The sequence below is a fragment of the Papaver somniferum genome, chromosome 4 (genome assembly GCF_003573695.1).
Source record: "Papaver somniferum cultivar HN1 chromosome 4, ASM357369v1, whole genome shotgun sequence".
Taxonomy (NCBI): Eukaryota; Viridiplantae; Streptophyta; class Magnoliopsida; order Ranunculales; family Papaveraceae; genus Papaver; species Papaver somniferum.
In genome coordinates, this window is record NC_039361.1 from 25,567,940 (window position 1) to 25,578,784 (window position 10,845).

Below are 10,845 nucleotides of genomic sequence, written 5' to 3' on the forward strand. Positions count from 1 at the left end.
ATGGACCTTGGATGACACCATTACCCCCATGACCCCGACATGGTCGTTTCCATGAGTACCAATGCATACAAGGAAAACACAGTCATATCCGCAGTTGTTTCAACAATCGTTCCCAAGCCCTGTAAACATGAGCCTCAGCCTGAATTCTTTCCCTACATATAGAAATACCATTCTTAATAGATAAGTGTCTGTCAACTATATGCTTAAGAATAGAGGTCTTAGAATAACCTCGCCCACCTACACCATCCTGACAATCTTCAAAATGTTTGTAAGGGCAGTGACACGAAGCATCACCATCTGATTCGTTGTTAGTGCATGTAGAGTCGGCATGAGAGCTTGTAGAGGGCCCCGCTGAAGAAGATTCCAAAGAACCAACTCCTGAATAGATAGGAAAACTAGCTGATGGAGTAACACTAACAGATGATGAAGATCTGGTTTTCGGCATTCCACAAAGGTAGAGAAAATAACCACTCTAACCAGATGACGAAAGAGAAAACTAAAGGAGCAACTAGGATTCAAGGAATGGAAAATTAAGAGTTCCAATTAGGTAAGCAATCCCATTCGAAAACTTAAAATACCATTCATTAAAATACTAGTTAAGACAAAACCTTCACAACACGAATCTTCGAAGCTGTTCAAATAAAAATCACTGAAACTCTTATTCGATCACTCACAAAAAAAGACTTGCTTCGGAAACAAATGCAGAAACCCCACTTCAGAGTCCTAATATTAAGATTTCTACACCACTGAATAAACACAGAACAAACACTGAAAAAACACAGGACAATCACAGCTTCAAGAAAAACACAAAACAAATGTTGAAACTACTCACTTACATACTTAGGATTAAGGTCTAGTAGATTAAACTTCACCCTTGCAATCAAACCACAAGAACCTTCTCTAATTCAACTTCTAATCCACCCAACAGCCCTAATTTTACAAATCCTACACCACTGAACAATCACAGAATAATCACAGCCTCAAAAGAATCAAAGAACATATGCTGAAATTACTTACTTGCAACACTGAGGATTGAGAGCTAGATTCTTAGATATCTCCCTTGCAATCAAACCACAATAACCATCCCAAATTCAATTTCAATTTCACACATCATTCAATTATGCTTCTGTGAACCACTCCCAAAAAAAAAACCACAACCTTCGAATTGAACCACAACAGAAGGGAAAACCATAATTGATCAGACAAGTAGAAAAGGGAAGTAATAAGAAAACCAATAAAACCCTAGTTTCTATCGACGAAAAAATCCTCTTCAAACTATTTTCTTACACTCTATTATGTTAACAACATCATTTTTTTTTCTGAAAAATTCTTGAATGTTGAATTATGAAGTTGATGATTGTGCGGCATCTTGAGTTGCCTTTCTGTTCCTTTTTGCTTTTTACATTACCTGGTCTATCATATCTTAATTTCTGCATTTTTATTACCATGAAGATTAGAATTACCATGTTGGGATTTGTCGTTGGGTTAAGGATTTGAGTTGGCTTATGGTGAAGACTAAGGAAACTGAGACTGTTGAGAAACATTTCTAGTCTAATAAGGTGATTTCTTTGGCACTTGATATACCGTCAACATATCGGGGCTATAGCAATTCAACTTTTTGAGGATGTGGATACAATCCTCGTGCTTGAAACTCACACACTTCTTGTTCTTTGTGATTCTTCTCGAGTTTTTCTTTGCTGGAGTTTGAATGTCAATAAACATAACACATTTCAAATGTCAATTAAACAATCTGAACCTTAAGTGCGACTTACCACATCGACTTCAGTATCGCCGCTCATTTTGTAATGCTTCATTTGCATCATCAAAGCTACCCAAATGCTCATGTTTTTGGTAATTGTATTAAAATAATCTGATAACCCAGCAGGATCACGATTTTTTAGATTCCCAGTTTCCTGAAAAAAATTGTTTAAAAATATTTCCCTAAGCATGTTATGTTGTTGTTGAATACCACTGATAGGATCAAGCGTAAATGTTATATAACCTTTGTAAATAGCTTTATCTTCGTCCGTACTATATTTTGGACCTCAAACTTTTAGTAATGAAGTATTTTTATTGAGGTATTTTGTGTTTGTGATGAACTTGCCATTTGGAATTGGAACTTATATTCTGATTAAGGCTAACAGAGAAAGTTTAAGGTTGAAAGAAATTTGTTTGGGATTATGGGTGTATAAGGTGTGATCTTAGAGTTAAAAGTAATTGAATTTATGGAGAATGGAATTAACATATCCATGGGAGGAACTAGCCGTTATCGCTTTATAATATGCAGATCGTCTCAACTTGAAATGGTCAATGGTCTCTATACGAACCGATACTCGGCATAACCTTGGTCGGTCGGCTAAGGTTCAAACAATCATTTCAAGTTGAGTCGATCAACTCAACTTAAACCGAGATGAAAATATGCTCAGATTTGAACCTTTGCGCATCCGGTTTGATAATTTTCATATCCACTACGGGGTGGGAATATGCAAATTTGCTTATTTTCCCACCCCCACTGGACTTGCTCTAACAAGTCATAGTTTTCTAGTACCGAATCCACCTCTTTCCTTAGATAACATAACTCTTTCTGATTAACCCATTTTTTTCTTAGTGGAAGCAGATGACTCTATAAAAAAATGTCTCATCATTTTCTTTTCATTTATCTTTTATACGATCTTGGAAGCTGAAAAAATAAAAAAAATACTAGAAAGAAATTTTTGGATAAGCATTAGTTTTCCTCCTCTTAAATCATATTTTCTTCGCCAATTATTTAAATTCTTCATATATTTCTATAAAGTGAATTCTCAAACACACTGCTTTAGGTTGCTACTTCAGGAATGCCCACATAGTTACTGATAAGGAAGTTTACTTTAAAGTATCCAAATATTTCAGCACAAGTACTAAAACTAAGTTTTAAAAAGTAATAAAGATATTATAAAGAAATTTTTGGATAAGCATTAATTTTCCTCTTCTTAAAATATATTTTCTTCGTCAACTATTTAAATTCTTTAGAAATTTCTATAAAATGACTTCCCAAACACATTGTTTTAGATTATTGCCTAAGGAATGCCCACATAGTTATTGATAAGGAAGTTTATTTTAGAGCATCCAAATATTTCAGCATAAGTACTAGGACTAAGTCTTATGAAGGAATTATGTGGTAACGATGCGATTTAAAACCGTGACTAAAGCCACAGTTCCCTTTCTCTATCCTCGAAAGCGGGCAAGGCGGAAGGGAAACAAAACTTTGGCAAGATTTCAATCTTTACCTAGAAAATATTTTTTTTTTGTTTGACATTCTCCAATCTAATATAACTTAAGTCTTACGAATAAACTCACCATTTGCAGTTAATATAGAGTGGTGAACACTATAAGTCGCCAGTAAAACTGGGAGTGCCCTTGAAAAAGGAAGAGTTGCCTTATTATCATGCATGAACGGTGCTACTGCTGCACTATAAATAAGTATTTCTGATAAAAATTAAACTAAAAGTGCTTTTTTAGGGGCTATTTGGTGTCCATTATATGAGTGTTTTATAATTGAAAAAAGTCATTATAATCATAAGTTGAAAAATGTTGTTTTCAAAAAATTATCATAATCAATTATTTTTCTTTAACAAAATTGATTTGGATTTTTTCTTCTTATTTATCTAAACTATCAATAGAGAGACAAAAAAATAATAACAGATTATAAATAAATAAATATTAGGTTCTTATTCTTCCTCTCCTCTTTGAAAACGTTTTTCTAAATAATCAATTATTTAAAATTGTTATTTGTGAAAATTTATCATAGAAGTGATTCTATCAAAATCATTAATCTATTTATAATCATAGATTCTACCAAACAATGCCTTATTGTTAAAAGCTATTTTCTTTTGGGGTTTAATCATTTTCGTAGTCGGGGATCGATTCGACTTGGAAACTTACTTTATCCATGTAAGAAAGCCGGAAGTTATGGCTCATTCCACCAATGATCTTGAAGAATGGTATAAGTCATTCTTGTTGGATTAACTTCAACATAGAAGTCACTAACAAGCTGGTTAGGACAAGATTATGAAATTGATGTAATCCTAAGGGAATTAGAAGTCATCTAGTTCTAAGAAAAGGAAAGACATGTAATAAGGTAATAGGACTAGGAAAAGGAATTCATAGTTCTATATATATATGATCACCAAAGTTGTGGTTGATCATATGAGCAAGATTATAGCTTGTGTTTAGTTTTGAGAGATTTTCTAAACATCAATAAAGAGAGTTGTCTTTATATAAGCTAAGTTTCATCTTGCAGTTGCCATTAATTGGTATCAGAGCTTGTTTCTGAGCCATGGAAAACGAAACCACCATTGTGGGTGCAAAACAGTTCACGCCACCATCAATACAAGTTCCAATCCTCAACGGCACAAACTACACAGTATGGGCCATGAAGTTGAAGGTACTGATGAAAATCTACAAAGTTTGGGAAACAATTGATCCTGGTACATTGGACCCAGACAAAAATAATGTTGCCATTGGATTACTCTTTCAAGCAATACCAGAATGTCTTGTTCTACAAGTTGGTGAACATGAAACTTCAAAGAAAATTTGGGATGCAATAAAGGCACATAATCTCGGAGCTGATCGAGTTAAAGAAGCCCGTCTGCAAACCTTAATGTCTGAATTTGAAAGAGTGAAGATGAACGACACTGATACTATTGATAGCTTTGCAGGAAAGCTATCAGAGATAGCCTCAAAAGCTGCGTCACTTGGACAATCCATTGTTGAATATAAACTGGTAAAGAAGTTTCTCAATAGTTTACCAAGATCCAAGTATATTCATATCATAGCTTCTCTCGAACAAGTCTTAGATTTAAAGAAGACTAGCTATGAAGATATAATTGGAAGATTGAAAGCATATGAAGAGAGAATCCTTGATGAAGAAAACAATGGAGAAACTCAAGGAAAACTCTTGTACACAAACTCTTACCAACAAAACTCTGCGACAAGAGAAAGAGGTCGTGGAAGAGGTGGTAGAGTAAACAAAGGCCGAGGAAGGGGAGGAAGGTTTAACTCACAAGATAGAACAACAAGTCAGAATGATCAAAACTAAGGGAAAGAAAAGAAGGATAGATCAAACATTATTTGTTATAGATGTGATAAACCAGGACACTTCTCCTCTGTATGCCCTGAAAGAATACAAAAGATGGAAGAAGCAAACAAGAATGAAACAAAGGAAGCAGATACAGCTCTTTTCATGCACGAAGTTGTATTCTTAAACGAAGGGAAACTAATACCAAAGAACTACGAATCAAAGGATGGAGAAGAAGGAATCTTGTATTTAGATAATGGAGCCAGCACTCACATGACTGGTAAGAGACACTACTTTTCTGAACTCAATGAGAAAATCAAAGGACAAGTGAAGTTTGGGGATGGATCTTCTGTAGAAATTGAAGAGAAATGATCAATTCTATTTCAGAGAAATACCGGAGAACAGAAGCTTGTCACAAACATCTACTTCATCCCAAACATACAAAGCAACATTCTAAGTTTAGGACAAGCTACAGAAATTGGATGTGATGTTAGAATGCGACAAGATTATCTAACAGTTCATGACCCAAGTGGAAGACTTTTAGTTAGAGTCTCACGCTCACAGAATAGACTCTACAAGATAAGTCTCATGATTGGAAGGCCATTGTGTCTGAATATGAGACTGGAAGATCAGACATGGAAGTGGCACGCAAGGTTAGGACACATAAGTTTCAGAACCTTAAAAACTATGTCTCAGAACAAGATGATTAGAGGGCTACCACAGATAAACGATGAATCAAAGATCTGTGAATCATGTTTAGTTGGGAAACAAACGCTTCAAGGTTTTCCAAAAGCAACAACATTCAGAGCCTCAAAGCCATTAGAGCTTCTTCATGCTGATTTATGTGGTCCTATTATACCACAAACCCTTGCAAATAACAAAATACATATTTGTTATTATAGATGACTTCTCAAGATATATGTGGTCTATTCTTATGAAAGAAAAGAGTGAAGCATTTGACAAATTCAAAGCTTTCAGAAATCTGATAGAAAAAGAGTTAAAAGAGGAGGTCAAAATGCTTAGAACTGATAGAGGAGGAGAGTTCACTTCCTTAGAGTTCAATAAGTTCCGTGAGTCAAATGGAATCAAAAGGAAACTCATAGCACCATATACACCACAACAAAACGGAGTGGTGGAGAGGAGAAACAGGACTCTAATGGAGATGACAAGAAGTTCTAGCATGTTATACTTTACGGAAGTGAACCAAAAGCTGTCATACTCAGTGATGTTTAGCCGAAACCGATTTGCAACTGGTGTCTCCATTAGTGAAGGATTCATTCAATGGGTATCGACTAAACACCTAGTTAGGAGTTCAATATCAGCAGTGTTTGTATGATGGATTGGAAAAACTCAGTTAGCATCTTCATAAGCAGAGTATTATACCTAGTTAGGAGTTTAATATCAGCAGTGTTTGTATGATGGATTGGAAAAACTCAGTTAGCATCTTCATAAGCAGAGTATTATGCAACTGGTTTTGTTGTTTATTTCCCCTATTAAGTGCCTTTCTGATAAATTTCTTGTAGGGAGTACAAATTTGATACGTGTTTGACTGAATTTGTACTCGAGTGACCTGATATAATAATGCTTCATGGTATTTAGAATTATTTTATGACTATTCACGCAGTATCACATAATTTCGTAGTTGGATCCGGAAACGAAATCATCTCCCCTCCTTTAAAACGCTAAGTCATATGAGCTCCCACGTCGCACGGTGAGTATGACACCCCTCCCAAATTAAATGAGATAAAAAATTTGAACTAGAGCAATTCTGGAAAGGACAAGTGGCGGGACTCTATTGGTTTGAGCATTAAAATTTGAAGAATACTCTGTTTACACCCTATATTTAACTGGCCGTTTGTAACCCTGTTAGCAAAAACGTGGGTATACAACACTTATGTGTTGATTTTCAGCTAACTAATTATTTACACTTGGTTTACACCGAATATTTAACTGGCCGTTACTCACGTCCATTAGGTATACAACACGTAAGTTACTGATCTTTTTTTTTTTACACAATAAGTTACTGATCCTAGCTAATACTAACTCCTCAGTTTTCTTCTTAGTTCCCCACTTTCAACCCCTCTTTTATGTTTCCAATCTTCTTCAACACTACGAACTGAAATACAACAGAGTCGGTGATGGTGCTGTGATACGGTATTTCTTCTTTGTTATTATCGTTCTTTTTTCTCAAGTTAAATATAGAGCTTTTAGGGTTTGAGACGGGTATGAATAGGGTTTGAGATTTCAGATTTGAGATTTTGGTATAGATTTTATTGATCTATTACCAAAAAAGTAATATGTTCAATTTGTTTGGTTTCATATTGTGATCCCTATTTGCGATCTTCTATTAAGTCTGTTCATACGAAGCTTTAATTTAATTTCAGTTAGGATTTTTGAAATCCCAATTATGAAATAAAAATTCCAATTCTTTTTATTCTAATTATGGAAAATTGAATGGAAACCCTAATTGTTTACTCTCTATTTCCTCTCTATTTCTAATAAGTTTATTTAAATTTTCTGAATTTTGATTTGGTTTCTGTAAATAGGAGAAAAGAAGGCAAAGAAATTACAAGCTAAGAAAGAAGAGATGCAGGTAAGTTTCATCCTTTTATCCAATTTCTGATAGTGTTTGTCTATTACTTTCATGGGATGGTATTAGTTTTTTGGATTTTCATGACTGATTTATGTTCTGTATAAATCATAATTTTGTATTTTCCATTAAGGAATGTTTGGATACCGATATATTAGCTGGAATTGATGCTGCTGTTGAGGATGAAGTTGATGTTCTTTCATTATCCCTTGGATCACCATTGGCACCATTTTATAATGAAAGCGTGCGATAAGATCTTTCGATACCATCCGAAAGGGAATTTTTGTCAGTTGCTCTGAGGGAATTCAGGTCCATTTAGTGCTACTTTCTTTAACGATGCTCCATGGATTCTAATCGTAGGTGCAAGCACGCTTGACAAAATTATAAAATCTACTGCAAAGCTTGGAAATAATATTGAATATGATGGAGAGTAGTTATTTAAACCCAGTGATTTTTTTTTTTTTTACATTTTTGTCTCTCAAATATGTCAATGCAAGTGGAGATCCAAATTCAAAATTTTGTGGCGAAGGAGCATTCAACAAGACCGATGTCAAAGAAAAAATAATATTATGCGAGTGTGGAAATGGAGTAGGACGAATAACTAAAAGTGAAGAATTAAAAAATATCGGCGGCGCTATAATGATCTTTGTGAACGAAAAAACGGATGGTTTTAGTGCGAAAGTTAATTCTCATGTGAAGAATTAAAGAAACAACCGTCTCCAGTTGTAATTCATCCCAACAACATCAAAAATTGGTAACCAAACAACCGACGTTCATTTTTTTAATTTGACCTATTTTTATGCTAAAATGAAAAAGTGAAAGTAACTTTACTTTTTATGATGTAACGGTTGTTGATTTCTTTCTCCTCTCATATGCTTTTGTGATAAATTTAGGACAAATTAAGAAAGTAATCAGCTTCCAAATCCCTAATTAACAAACCGGCCACTTTTCCGGCTCTTATATAAAGTGGCCTTTCTGTTAATTTTCACGTCCGGGTCCACCACATTGGTAAACCACGTTGATTCAGTCAATTTTCTATGGGAAAATGATTGTCATATCCTTACATGTTCGTACCATTAAAAACGATACATTTTGCTTCTGGTTGGTTTTATGTGCCTTCGCATTCCATTCTTGCCATTACTACGAAAAACAAACCAGAAAAACTAGCGAAGACGAAGAAGGAAATTTTTTGAATCGGAGCAATACAGGTCTTCAAAAAGAGTAAATACATCAAACCCAATATTTATTTATCTTCATTTTGCTCATATTAGATGGTTAATTGGATTAATTTGTTACATGCAATAGAAATTGAGTTTAGGATTCTTCGAATTGGGGGTTTTACTGATATGTGTTTTTTGATGTTTTGGTTCCGATCTTGTTTTGTGGTATCTTGGCGGTTGTTCTTTGTTTCTATGGTGGTTGCACTTCGAATTTTGCATCTGACCATCGAATGATGGTGAGAAAGTACTGGTTTCCTTTTGTTGTTTATTATTTTGAAGCTAAGAATATTATTTCCGTATAATTTTAATTTCTGATCTTCAAAAATCAATTCAAGTAATAATATTCTTAGCTTCAATTGTACTCTTAATGGGTTGATCTGTATTGCTTCAAATTGGAATTAGCTTATTTGGTTTGGTTCCTGATCGGATCTAGCTGTCATGCATCATGGTAAGAAGTTTATGAAATGGTGAGAACTGTTGTGAATTAGGTAGTTTTCAGTTCATTTAAATGATAAAGTTGTAATTTTGGTTTAATTTTCAGATGAATGGTGATTTTGAAATTGGGTATTTGATGTTGTACATCTGATTGATGTTAAGGAGTAGAAAAAAGAAGAACTTTTTAAGTGTAATTGGTTTTGAGTAATGGGGTTGCGAGATGATGAAGCCTTAGAAAGGAGAAGTAGTACCGATGGAAGGTAATGGGTTTAATGTAAAAGAAATTGTCTATGGTGGTGGAGGTGGAAGTGGATATGGTGGTGCTGGGTATGGAAGGGATGCATATGGTGGTAGTTCTGGTTATTATGCTGCACCTGCAACTTCTTATGCTTATAGTTATGGGTAGCAGGAATTTGTTGTCCCAAGTGGTTGGGATTAAGGAACTGTTCATGATCTCTTGCTAGTTACCACTTAACTACATAACTGAAAGAAGACATCGGCAATTGGTGATGATGATCTTCATTACTCTATTTGAGGTATTTCCCACCCAATAATGTACATACACAAACGTGTTTTTTTTCCTGCTATTATAACTCAACTACTGTTTGTAGTGACTACTAGTGCTAATTCTTCTTTCAGAATCCATAAATTAAAGCATTTTGTTTTATCTATTAAATCTCGGTGTTCTGTTGTTTTTAGTTTTGTTTCATTTTGAAGTTTTTTTACGCGACCTGATTTTTGGTGGTGCAGTTGGTGCATTTTCCAAAGCTCATGTTTGTGCATTTTTCAATCAAAAATGGAAGCATTGGACATTCAATGGAGATTGAAAAAGACCATATGGGTCACCGAGTTAGCTTGAATATGATTCATGTCACTAACTCGGACCTACTATGGAGGGGTTTAAATGTATTTTCCTGTATAGGATAACTGACACACAAGCGGTTAACGGCTGTTACCCGTTTTTTTTCAAAATACGGGATGGAAAAAGTCAAAGTCAACCACTTTATATAATGATTCAAAACATCGGTCACTTTCTTAAATATATTTAAAAAAATTGGCCACTTTATTAAAAAAACCCATAAATTTATTGTAGGGAGTCTAATTATGATGTGTGCCTGATAGAATTTGTACTTGAGCGCCCAGATATAACGCTCCATACTTGGAACTATTTCATGACAATGACGCATTATTTAAGCACACGTCCCAAGGAGTTTCGCTAGTTGGATCCCAAAATCATTTGAGGTTGAAACTACAATCGGCTATCCTAAAAGCACCAACCAATTTGGTTTCAAAGAAGATTTTGTGCTTCTATGCATAAAGTTTTTGTTCGCATGTCTCATTTCAATTCTTTTTGTTGAAAATCACGGATTGGGCGTGTATTACAATTATTATAACAACAGTTTGTTGCACCTATCTCAGTCTGTACTGCGGGCTTCTCACAAGCGTCAATGTTGCCTATGGGCTACGGCAACTATCTCCTACATTGCCCAAAAGGAAGGAAAAAAAAAAAAACCATCTCCTGTGTCAAATTGCGAATTGCATTT

The 10,845-nt window shown here is 34.7% G+C and overlaps 1 long non-coding RNA gene across 1 annotated transcript; it reads left to right on the plus strand.

Annotated features, from left to right (window-relative positions):
• Positions 1–8,653: 8,653 nt before the first annotated feature.
• Positions 8,654–9,977, plus strand: LOC113273630. Its single transcript, XR_003322525.1, has 2 exons — positions 8,654–9,314; positions 9,408–9,977. It is a non-coding gene; the product is annotated as an uncharacterized LOC113273630 (long non-coding RNA).
• Positions 9,978–10,845: the final 868 nt, after the last annotated feature.